Here is an 11051-nt window from a genome sequence, read left to right on the forward strand (position 1 = left end):
CCTCTTTTGATTTCATGTTGATTATGGTGATATATTTTGCCTAATACAGTAAAGAGGTGGTGTGCAGAGGAACAGGCAGCTCACTCCTCCTGCTGGGACATCTAGGCTGGCTTTTCAAGTAGGCACTGTCACGTTAAGGGTGTGTGGCTGAGGGAGGCCCTTCCTTTGTGTCATGAGGTTCAGAAAGGTACACCAAGTCTTCTAAATTCCTTCTCAGAGAGGAGACTAGGTGTGGCAAGATCCAGTCCTAGTCCCAGACTTGGTCAGTGGTTTATGTCTAAAAGATTATGTGTATAGCCACTTATTAGAGTCAACATTTGACTGTTTCAGAGCCCTGCCAAGGACTTTGACAATTTCACAAAGTTGAACAGATGGGTAATTTATATTTATATACACTTTTATGTGTATATATATACACATATATATTTATGTATATGTATTTATAACATATTTGGAATTGCTGTTGGTAAAGTCATTTAATGCAATAATTGAGCTTGAGTTAATAGTTTAGTACTTTAGCTATCAATATTTTTCCAGGTAATTTTTCCAACATTGGACACAGTTGGAGGCAGGAGTCTTACAAAAGAGGTATTCCTTCTTGGGAAGAAGAGAGGTCCAGGCCCATCAATCCATCCAATAGTTGGAGCTCTCATCCTCAAAAATAGGGGTTTCTGGAAACCAGATTCCTACTTTTGGCAAGGTAGGAGTAAGTCATTTGTTGTGTGCTGATTGGCTCTTAACAAAGCTTGTTGAGTTGTTTAGTAAGGAAGGAAAAAGGAGGAAGGGTTGAGGCCAACATTTGGTACATTTGGTTCCTTTCCCAGCTTTATTTCAAACAACATCAGGATGTGAGGCTTCCATCTCATCCCAGACACTGCTTACTTGCCGTGGCCGATGGGCCTATTCAACTGCAAACCTCCAACATCTGTCCTGTACTTTGGCCAGCAAGATATGAGCAAGGTATGCATATTAATCAATTCACATTCCTGCATGTTATTTAATTCACATTCCTGTTCAAGCCCAGTCTCAGCAATTCTCTTCTGATTTATGCTCACACACTCACTATTTTGACACCAACAAGCCTGGCGATATTCCACAAGCACCTACTCCCGATGGGCCTGACTCTTCCGGTTCTTCCTTCTCCAAATCAGCATGAAACTCTTCATCAGCTCAATGAGATGTGAGTGGTGCGAGAGCCAAGAGCTCTTCAATGTCTCATCTCTGCAGGCCATATCAGGAAACAAGGATTTCACTTCAAAATTTGTTTATTTATTTTTTCCCTCTTGTCAGGCTGCTGGAACTTCAAAGCAACTTCTTAGTGCCTGTGCTTTCATGCAGTTTGATTCCTGTGCTTGTGGGGTTTATACATTAATGCTGGTTTCAGGCAGTCTGAGATAGTTATTTAATTTATTCCACATAGGGCCAAAACCCTCTAAGAAGTATTAGACCTTCAGTTTCTCTGGCTTAATTTGGTTCCCAAGACCATCTCACAGGATGAGAATAGAGATATCATTATTTCCATGTGATGACAGGGATTTCAGTGAAGTTGCTTAGCTACTCTGTGAAGTAGCCAGCACAAGAGAGGTGTTGGATAGGGGTAAGAAATGGTCTTTTCTGACCTGTTCTTAGAGAAAAACTATTTTCCATGCACAAAATAGAAAATATTTCTCTTCTGGTACTTCTGGAAGTGAGTGTTGAAAGTCCTAAATTAATGCAATGCAACGAAGGGCGACAGAGCAGTGAAATGTGTCCTCAAAGCCACTTTCACCAACCTCTTGGAGATCCAAAAATGTTGAAGCTCCAGAGTCTCTTAATGTTAACATCAGCTTCTAAACCACCCCTATCTTGACACTTAAAATGTCAGTTTCTTGCCATCATCTTGCTTTGATTGAGCTGTGCCATCCTGTCTGAGAGGAGATGGCACATTTCCTTCTGAAGACTGCACTTAATCTAGTTATGAAAGGTATGTTCTTTCATCCATTAAGCTGTGCTCTCTGATCAGAGCTCTTCAGAAGGAGTCTTATTTTTTTTAATCAGTGTTTTGCTCCAAGGACAGGAAGGGTTTAAATAAGTGAATGCTCTACTGCTCCTAGATGTCTCTATGCCATTTCCTCTGAAACAAAAGCCGTCTGAATCATCCTTGCAGTATTCCAGTTTTATCCCTGTGTGCCTCCATTGATTTCAGCATAAAACTAGAGTAGTGCAGCTGTGAATCAGCTCAGCAGAAACTTGGGGTTCATAGCATCCACCTATAAAATGCTTCATGGATCACACTGCTAAAAGAAATATGAGTGCCTTTGCTGCCTTGAATTAGTTTTCAGAATAACTTCCTCCTGGTTTTCGTGGGATAGCAAGAAAGTGAAAGATTAAAAGTGCAGTATTGTCCTTATTTATTTTTTCATCTTTTATCTTTTCTTTCAGTGATTTATTATCTGAGACAGCAGGTTTTCTCCTGAGAGTTGGGATTCATTGCCATGTCTATTCAATATTTCCATTTATTTGCTTAAGCTAAGAGATCTATGCTTACAATATTGGATGGTATAGTGAAGTTCTTGCAGACTCAGGGAGTCTGACAATGGAAATTCCTCTCCTGTATAAAGAATTCTGAATTTTGTGGAGAAAACATCCAGAATATCTTAATGTCTTTGTTTTCTAAGCACCTTATTTGTATCAATGCCTGTTGAAAACTGTATAATGGTTTCATATTTGAATATATATATATTTTTTTGGTCTGCAAAGGATGAGGAAACAATCAAGAGTTGCTAGAGGGTATTACTAATATAAAGGTTGACGAGAAGGGCTCAGTGTAACTACTAACAGCATATAAAAATGAATAATGTGCAGCTTAACGGTTTTGATGCTGTCTCCATTAGCCTTATCTATGAATGCTACAGCAACTGCCTGCCCTGCCAATTAGTCCTTTCATCTCCCCTGGTTCACTGCTGTTTTTCCTTTTTGCCTATCCAGGCTTCAGCGTCAAAACCCAGCACACATTGACTTCCAGTTAAATGGGGGGGAAGAGTGGGAACAGAGAAAACAAAACAAAACCTAAGGGTGAGAGAACTGCTGCAGTTCCCCATGCAATGTTCCTGTCATGCAGAGAAATAAGACAGTTTAGGAGCACCTTGTGTCTTATGTACATGTTCTGTTTGTCACAGGTGTTCACTCAACGCCCAGCAGGTTGATCTAAGCCTCAGCCTCTGCCCATCAGAAATGGTGGACACTTCGATGACAGTGGTTGGCAAATGCTGCCAAACACCACCCGAAGAATCACCAGTGCCATCCAACAACATCGCAAGCCTATAACGAAAGTGAGTGTTGATAGTTCTTCCCACATGGCACAGAAATTATAAATACAGTATTCATAACATCTCCAGGTAAATAGTCTTGGGAGTGCTCAATCTAGAAATATATACAAGCAGTTTCTGGCTAAGTCTGTGTACTAAAAATTCATGTAGGCATCTGATCGCAATGTGTACACCTGATAAAATGACTCAGAGGGCCTGAGTAGATTGCACAGAGCATGCTGTCCTCATTGTTCAGCCTGGGAGAGGCACAGGAAAGTTGCAAGGGTTGGAAACCAGGTCAAGCAATCAGCCAAGGAGCTGAGAACAGCAGTGTTGTGTGCTGTCAAACTAAAAGTAACCTGCTAAAAATATAAGCAGGGTGGGCAGTGCTCTTGCCAATTAGTTCAATGCCCCTGCTGATGGTGAGACACTGTTTAAACCCCTTATCATATTAAATACATTTATAAGAAGTAAATAAAAGCCAACCCCCTAAATCAGACCAAGCTATAAATGAAGCCCAGGTATTCTACTGAGAAATACTGAAAAACCTTAGATGAGAGAGTACAGATACTTGGAGTGGTGCTTTCTATATCAATATGTAGACACCAACAGTTACAACAGTCACTGTATTAGTAAATACTGAACGCCGTACCTTACGATGTTTTGTTGCGGTAGGAAAGGTATAAATATAAACCCTCTCCCTGAGTAAAGGAAAAAAAATGGTTTTAAGAATGAGATTAATATTTTGGGGTTTTATGGTCTTGAGATTTTTTTTTTCTTTAAGGAGGCCTACCTTTATTTTTATACAGCTGTTGCTGACAATACTATAATAAGAGGCAATACCCTGTAAATGAAACAAAGGAGTACAGACCTGACTATTTTCAGTTTTGAATCAATTAAAAGGAAGCTTTAATTAGACTGTATGTAAGTAATCTACATTTAAAAAAACACTTTACTTTGAACAATGCATTTGTTGCTAACATCTATGATGGGGTTTCATTTCAATACATAGATTTGACTCTTTTGACCTGGGAGTTCCTCCGAAGTCTTCAGTTTCAATTTGGCCGTCTTCATGTCTGCATTGAGGAGGGAACATAATGGCAAAAACAGCCTCTGCAAAACCTCTCTGTCTTGGTTTTCTGCCCAACGATACTCTAGAGGACTTGGCTATATGAACGTATATGTTCTTGAAACATCAGAGATGAAGAGAAATGGTAATCAGCACTACATTTAGGGCAGGTTTTCCTTCCCTTTAAAAACATGGTTGTAACATGATCCCCATTTGTTACCTTGCTATTTGGTAAGTAAAGGCTGTGTCTACAGCCCATGTCAACCAGAGGGTCTGAGGAAGGACATAAACACTGGAACTACCAAGATTTAGCTCCTCAAATTTGTAGTGAACTGAATGTGGTGGATCAGCAATCCCATCTGCTTTCCCAAGCAGTAACAGTGCAGCCACTCTAAGAGCATCTATAAGCTAACCTGTGCCTGATATGTCAATGGTGGGGTCATCTCTCAGAGCTAACAGTGTAGATGGAGGCTGTTGGGGCAGTCCTTTCGTGTTTTGTTTGTCTGAACAGAGGTAGGGGGCATTGCTTTAAGACAAGAAGTAAGTGTAGATGGATGAAGTGGGTTTTTAAGATTTTTTTTTTTTTTTTTTACACAGAAACAAAGGAATCATCCTTTTGTTTATATTACTAAAGAAAGATATATAAAACAAAAATATACACTTAAACTTTTCCTTTCTCTCATTTTTGATCTCCTTATACTTTCAGAGGTTATCAGCTTATTAAAATATTGTGGCTTTCAAGTGTTTGAAGGCTGAGACTGTTTTCACTGAAGTTGCTGGGAGGTTCCTGACTAATTTTAGTAGGGAGGGGGAAGGTGAGCAATCCTTGCCAGCTGACATCAGACAGGGAGATGAGTACCTCCAAGCGCTTGTTCATCTGCTGACAATTCAAGAATATTTTGCTACCTTTAAATAGATCACATAAAAGGTGACTTCAAGACAAGCATCTAAAAATATAACTTTGCACAAAGTTTGCTTGGCCACTCTGTTTTTGCTTCTTTACTTCTTTAATCAGAAAAAAACAGCCACCAATTTCTTGTCTGTTCTCCACTCATATTGCCATCTTCACTTATACAGTTCCTTATGACCAAAGGTCTTTGGTCGTCTGTGCTCCAGCCCTTTAAACCATAGAACTGCTGAGTGGAAGAGACCTCTTGAGGTTATCCAGTATAAACTCTCGCTCAGTCTCTCCTTAAACAATATTTCTACAAGATTCCTATGAACATCAATCTTCTTTATGAGGTGACAGCATCTGATGAAAAATACAGGACATCTGCAGCTACCTGATCATCCAATTTTAATTCCTATTCCTCTTCCCCATCCTCTGTATTTAACTGGAGCCACAGTATGTTGCTAAGCCTTTCAGCTGGCCCCTTCCACCTGCTTTTCTTTTTTCTCTCTACATAAAGTTTCCCAACCTTTTGTCAGTGAATAAATTGATGGTTATAGTGGTCGTTTTTAAGGTAAGATCTTTAGAAAGATTTAACTCCTCTTGTCACCTGTACTAATTAGTATTTTCCATTTTGGCTTGATGCAAAGAGGTGTGTTTTTTTTTTCTTTTTTCTGGACACACCTGGAAGAAGAGGATAACCAAGAATTATGAATGCAAGTTAGGAAGCAATGCTTTGTTTGCATTTATGTTGGAGTGTTCTACACTAAAAATCATCTCCTGAATCATGCAATATCTACATTTCTTCGAGCAGCACATACCACCTCCAAGATGCAACTCAGCTGCCTAGTGATTAGGGTTATAAAAATAGAGTAAGAAAGCTTGTTGCTTGATCTTTCTCCCCATCTTGGATAATAGAGCAGCTAGGTCATGAGTTTTCCTCAGCTTGAAATGGCTGCTTCTGCCCATTGGTGAGGAATACAAAGCCAAGGAGACCATACAGAGGCATGTGGGTTTTCATGGCTTTTTGGCAACATCAAGGATCAGCCTCTTCTCATGCAGCAACGGAGACATCCCCTTCCTCACCTACTGTGCCAGGAGGGATGCAGCAGCTGCCTTGTTGCGGTGGTGGATGTGTTAACTCCAAGCCTGTGAGCTTGTTAGTCTGTCTAACTACTGTGCACACCAACCAGTTAGTAACTGATGCACCCTAGTCTGCTCTGTGTATCCTGTTTGCAAAGTCTCTCTGTGCGCAGCGTAAGTTGCTCAGAACATCCAGCTCAGAGAGGAGGCTGCATATCTGTGAAATTAAGACTTCATTATTAATTTTTAACGGGTCTGGGACACCCCTTTCAGTCAGGTCTGCTTCCCCAACTCAGTGAGCCAGTGCTGCTTCAGCAATCGCTCCCTACCCACTTCCCTGACTTCACTGGGAGTATTTTGTAGTCAAACCACTTCCCTTCTCCATCTCCCTGCTTGTGCTGACATGGCAGAGAGAAATGAGTGGCTGCTTAATGCCACACTGCTCTTTTCAGATAGCCAGAGCCTGCATTAACAGCTGAAATGCCACGTGAACCTGCAGTGGGTTTACCAGTTGAGGTTACTCTCAGGAGGAATACAGCTTTGGCTGGCTGGTTGTACATCCTCTGTGCCTCTCCGTGGGATCTGTGGATCCTGACTCCACCAGCTGTGCTAATACTCAAGCTACACCTTCCAGCCAGCCATGAGTGTTTGCACTAATTCACATGGAGCAACCTGTCTTCAGCTGCGCACCTGAAGATGCAATATTTAATACCTCCATTAACTGCCTTTTTATCAAAGGGGCAGGACGAAGCACGCCTTTGTGGTTGCCTTGGTTTTGTGATGCTGTGGCTGCGTTTTTAAAGTACAAGCTGTTCTGAATGAGATGAAACAGACAGGTACTTAAATTAAATAGGTATGCTTGTGTAATGATGGCTAACCTCTAATGGACCGAAAACTGTGTAAACCTGACAAATCTAATAAAATAAAGATAATTACGCATTTTGCATCAGGCATTTTTAGGACATGAACAGTGTATGTTGAGGTAGAATAAAGCTTCATTGAAACCCCAGGGGAAACAGCAGAAGCTAGTGTTCGTGGGGCGGTAACAAAATATTGTTTACAAATATCCACTGGTTGTGAAGTTATCTATACTGAAGAAACTGGATGTACTCTAAACCAAAGATTGAAGGAGCATAAAACATGCAATATTATAGTTACAAGGCACATAAAATATTATTGGATATGTGATAAATATTTGTGCCTGAGCAATTTTACTATTTTACAAACTACTTTTCCTGTGGGATGGTTGAAGAATACAAGGACACTTTATTTATCAGTTTTAAAGTCTAGCTGCTCCCAGGACCCATGACAAGAATGTAATGTACCTGTTCTCTAAAGTGTCTAATTAATTGTTTAGTTTTGTATTGAAAATATTCTTTTTTTGGTTAAAGCTACTATCAGTAGGCAGATGAATCATCTCCCAGGCTGCATAAGTAAAGGCAGAATAGGTCCCTAAAGTGATGCTGTTTTGAAATTGAAATCATATATTAAAGAAAATTCCCCATAGGGGATGGGAAGCCCACAGTGCAGAGTTAAATGGAAACAGCATTAAGCTGCAGTACAAGCCTTTTAGAAGTTGTATGTGGGACCTGGGATAGGTTATGCTACACATTTAGGAAGTGTTTACCTATAAATGCTGGCATGTACTCTGTTTGAGATTTGGGGTTGGGTAGTGGGTGTGTTTGAAAACTGAGGCAAGACTCGCTGAGTGGCAATAAAATGTTTTCTCAAAATGATTTCTCTGTAGTATTTTAAATTACAGAAAGAGCTCATCTGGACAATTTGTTGTTGGTGGTGATTTTTTACTATTTTTTATTTTTATTTTTTAATCTTTTTATACATTTGCACAGCTAATTTATTAGGTGTTTGTCTTTGCTCTTCATTGATTGTTCCAGGTGTAGCCTTCCTCCTTCTGTTAATTTATATTCCCATCTTTCTTCATGTATGGAAGGAATTTAAAATATTAAAAGTATAACAAATCCTCTCTGTGGCATCTTATTTGCCAACTTCTTATTTGTTCGCTAACCAGTGCAGAGGTTTATCCTTTATTTTTGGAAATAAGTATTTCAATCTTTCCTTACAGAGGTTCTTGCTAACTACCTTTCAGGTCAAATAGTCTCACGATGTGGTTTGCGTGTTAGCACTGAGTCATCTGCGCAGTTCCTGAAGAATTAATTTGGAGGAGAAAGCAGAAGAAGCTGCCCTGAGTCACCACATCTGATCTGCCAGAATTACGCTGAGGAGAGCGAACACCTCTGAGTCTGGTGCAAATCTTGCCGCTGCTGAACATCTGGCTGGTGGTGTGCCAGAAATCAAAATAATGAGTTTAGAGAGGTATCCCTCACCGTGCAGCAGCATGGTTTGGTATACACCTGCCGTAGGGCTGATGCTGTGTGATACAAGAAGTTATCAGTGTTATTTTTCTGAACAAGAGAAATCTTGTGTTCTTTTTTTTTTTTTTTGGGGGGGGGGGGGGATGGAGGAAGCGGAGTGATTGGGGAATATTTTTTATGGAACTGATATATCCTTGTGGTTTCACGCTGGATGGTGACAAAAACAATGATATTTGAGGAAATGTGTTTCTGTTTCAAAAGCAAAGCTAGCTGGGAAGCTACACACAAATCTGGTTGCAGCCTCTTTGAATTGAGGGCATACAGAGGAGTCAAGGATTGCTCGGCCTTTTGGTCATTTCGACTTTTGCCAGGTGAACATTTAGACTCAAAATAATGGTCAGCATCCAGATATCTACTTAAGTAGGGGGCATTGGGGAGGAGCAGGCTGCTGCAGATCACTTGCAGAGCAGTGCACATATGCGGGTATGTTGGCACACACTCAATAGTGCTTGGAGCCCTGGAGTTGTTTTGGGGTTTCTAGCAGAACATTTGGTTAGAGTCTGTGCCATCGCATGCATATTCTGCACATCCTAATGGTGAAAATGGATAAACTAGGAAGTGGGTTAAAGTGATTTAGCCCTTGCTAAACTGATCAAAGGCACAAGGTTCTTTTGACTATGTTGATTCTCCGAGTCATTGAGGGTCACAGCCCCACTGAGGCAGTTTTGCCCATCTGCTGCAGTCGGGTGATTTGAACAGTGGGCATATTTGGGGAGTTAAATGCCAGGGCAGGAAGCTCAGTGCCACATGGTTGTAAATAACTTCATGGAATTCCATCTGCCTAAGCATCCTTAACTGCCTGATCACTTTCTATTAGTTATCTGGTCAGGCCTGAGATTAAATTAAAGCTTTGCAACCTGCTGGTTGCTGCTCTTGCATCCACATGAATTTACAGGCAATTTGGCCACTGGGCCATTCAAGGCAGGTCACAGAAGCAGAGAAGCAAATTCAATTACCAGCTCTCAATTCATTACATTTCTGGAACGGTGACATAAATAGACAAACAAAGGCACCCACAGGTAAGTCTGAAAGTATGGTTTCAATGATCTAGCCTGCAGCACATCACATGCTTTTTATTTGTGTGTTGTGCATCATAATTCTGCAAGCAAAAAGTGGATATTTATCATTTCTTTACTTGCATTTTCATCCAAGTGGGGAAAGCCCTTGCCTCTAGCTGTTCTCAACAGATATTTAAATTAGTAATCTAGCTGTTATATTCATAGCCAGAAAAAAAATAACCAGAAAGATAAACAGGAGATGTCGCATCCAACAACAGTCATCACTTCATCTTTCCTGGTCTCTAGTAGCCTGAGGAAAGAACAAGTGTGTTTTGTGTCATGTCCTGAAAGCCATCAGTCCATAGCCACTAAGGAGCAATGTGAAATGCTGCTAGTCTATGCCTAGCAAGCAACTAGAGCCCAGGCTGAACGCTCCTGAAAAACATGATCTGTGTAGGAAAATGGTTCCTTCCACATCTCAGTCATCAGGAGCAGTCAGCAGGTTGGCCTCACTTCTCCCAGGTTTAACTTGTTCCTGTATTTGTGTTCTGTTTTATGCCTACTTCTTTTGCAGAGAAAAGCATCAGAATCTGAATTCCCCATATTGCAGAATTTTCCATTCAGCTTTTTAAAGGTAGTAAATGTTAGGAAGTTGTGAGCTCAAAGAGAAAAGTCATGTTTCAGTTGAAATGCATGCTTAGAGCTAAAATCAGAGGCAGTCTGCTAGACCAACCTTTCTTCACTACAAAACATGGTATGTCAACCTAGCTCCTGACTTAACATGTTTAACTCAGAATTTTCTATGCATTGTCTTCAAAAGAAGAAGGCTGTCTTTTGCAGGGTGCAAAAATGGCTTGCTTTTTGATCTTCAGTGGGCAGACAGGCACATGGAGATCTGTTCTTTAGCTACTGAAGTCAATAATTTGAATCAATTGATACCATAATAGGAAACTCCAGGCCAGATCCTTGGTCTGTACGAGACCTCCAATATAGTCAGTGAAGCAATGTTGTTCAACAGGCACCTGTACTTTAGGCTGTGCAAAGCCTAAAGTTGAGATGTGGTGTTAGCACTCTCATCCCTTGCAGCAGGAGGGCAGGGCAAGGCTTCTTGGTCTCTGCAGACCCTTTGGAGGTAGCGTGTCTCCGAGTAGCATCCTGACATCAGCAAATCAGCTCATAGTTTTTCCTGCACTCAAAATGAGCAAGGATTTCACGCAGTATATCTAGGACAACATCAGGACCACTTCTGCCAGCTATTTGCATGCTTGGAGGGTGTGCTGCTTATCATCTTCCAACTAGGGTCTGCGAAGCAGGGAATATGGCTGCAAAAAA

This window comes from Anas platyrhynchos, chromosome 4 (assembly GCF_047663525.1).
Source record: "Anas platyrhynchos isolate ZD024472 breed Pekin duck chromosome 4, IASCAAS_PekinDuck_T2T, whole genome shotgun sequence".
Taxonomy (NCBI): Eukaryota; Metazoa; Chordata; class Aves; order Anseriformes; family Anatidae; genus Anas; species Anas platyrhynchos.